This window comes from Oryx dammah, unplaced genomic scaffold (assembly GCF_014754425.2).
Source record: "Oryx dammah isolate SB20612 unplaced genomic scaffold, SCBI_Odam_1.1 HiC_scaffold_2, whole genome shotgun sequence".
Lineage (NCBI taxonomy): Eukaryota > Metazoa > Chordata > Mammalia > Artiodactyla > Bovidae > Oryx > Oryx dammah.
The window spans coordinates 70,890,522-70,892,593 of record NW_024070186.1 but is presented as its reverse complement, the minus strand read 5'-3'; the positions used below and the strand labels follow the sequence as shown (position 1 = coordinate 70,892,593).

Below are 2,072 nucleotides of genomic sequence, written 5' to 3'. Positions count from 1 at the left end.
GCTACTGAACAGCAACAACAAATAAGCGTAAAAATTTATATTATATATAGTTTTATGTTTTCTCATATTTAAGTAATAACATAAATCATTTAAGTCAACAAAAGGAGTCTACAATAATTTTCTCCCTTATAAGTGGTCTGTCCTGAAATCAAGATTGAGAACATATTCTATTGGCGAGTCTAGGAAAAACAGGAACTCTCATATATTACTGGTAGTAATGCAAAATGTACAATTACATACATAGGGCAATTTCCCTGTGCCTTTAACCTTTGAGATTTATGCCAGATATACCTTTTAGAATCTATACCAAAGATATAAACAAGCAAAACATAAAATTTCTATGTACAAAGGTGTTTATCACGGCACTATTCTCAATAGAAAAAGACTGGATACAGACAAAACGTCCATGAACAGGGGACTGGCTGAATATACTATGGCATCACTACACACTAGAGTACCACGCAGCTGTAAAAAGGAATAAGCAGGATCTCTACATACTAATAGGAGAAAGCAATGGCACCCCACTCCAGTACTCTTGCCTGGAAAATCCCAGGGACGCAGGAGCCTGGTAGGCCGCAGTCTATGGGGTCGCAAAGAGCCGGACACGACTGAGCGACTTCACTTTCATGCATTGAAGAAGGAAATGGCAACCCACTCCAGTGTTCTTGCCTGGAGAATCCCAGAGATGGGGAAGCCTGGTGGGCTGCCGTCTACAGGGTCGCACAGAGTCGGACACGACTGAAGCAACTTAGCAGCAGCAGCAGCAAAGGGAAATACTACTGTGAAAATAATTTTCCTTATATTTTTTAAGAAGAAATAATATAGGGCCAAACCAAACACTATTAAAAACTGGTTTCTGTGGGGAAGATAAGAGGAAATGTGGAGGGGGCAGGGATGAAAACATTTGTTTACTGTATCTTTTTACATAGGTTGAGTTTAGAATTATCTCAATGTTTTACATAATTAAAAATCAAAACAGAAAAGAACATTTCCTAAGAATAAAATAAATGAAAACAAATAAACTGAACTGTACATCAAGTTGGTCACATAACTACATAAATACCTCAAACAACTTCAAAACAGAATATTGATTATAAATCGCTCATGGAATATATTACAAGGACAAAAACTCTCAAAGATAAATTATATTTGTTAGTCTTTTTTTTTTTTTTTTATGGTTTAGTATGGTTTATTAAGCTGTGCCTTAGTACAGACGCTGGGGCTTGCCCATGGTGCTCTTAATGTACAAGGCCCTGACGTTCTGCCAATTTTTCTTGAGCAATGATACCAGGAAGTTGACAGCTAAGTGGATGTTGTACACAAGCTCATCATCTGTCATCTTCACGTGGCCAACAGCCACTGCCAGACCCAGCACCTTCTTCATCTGGAACTTGATCGTGGACTTCACTTCATCAGCTCTGGCCACCATGTTCTCATTGTGGGTCAGCAAGGACGGGAACTTGCCCAGGATTCGGGGGATCTGCTTGATCAGAGACTCTGAAGCCAGAAAGGCATCCTATTTCTTGGCCAGCTTCTTGACCAATTTCTTATTCTTGTTGAGTTTCTTCAGCGCCTCGATGTCCATGTGGGGGATATCCACAGCCTTGGCCTCATCGCAGTGCTGCTGGTCCCCCAAGACACACACAGAGAACTTGGGGCGGGGAGTGGACTTAAGCCTGACGGTGCCCGAGAAACGTTTGTCCTTCTGAGGGTCATAGTTCTTCAGGCTGATTTGAAGCTCCACCGTCTCCAAAAACTTTCTGCGCTTGCGCTGGTTCCCGAGCAGGACTTCCCGCACCGCCTCGTAGAGGGTGTCGCGGAAGACTTTGCTGCTCATAGTTCCCTACGCCGCGATAACCGGAAAAAAGCTATATTTGTTAGTCTTACTGTTAGTACTAATATTGGTGTCATTATTAGTGTAGCTATCATAGGTATATCGTAGCGTAAAGCAAATAAGTGATTATTCTAATATTGTGAAGAGCAAGATTTTTAGTAGAGAAAAATACAAGCACAAAATATAAAAATTAGGCAAAAATCCATAGTTTTCCATTTAAATTATAATATTAGCATAA

The 2,072-nt window shown here is 40.3% G+C and overlaps 1 pseudogene; it reads right to left on the bottom strand.

Moving 5' to 3' along the window:
- Positions 1-1,174: 1,174 nt before the first annotated feature.
- Positions 1,175-1,800, bottom strand: LOC120871581 (annotated as a pseudogene).
- Positions 1,801-2,072: the final 272 nt, after the last annotated feature.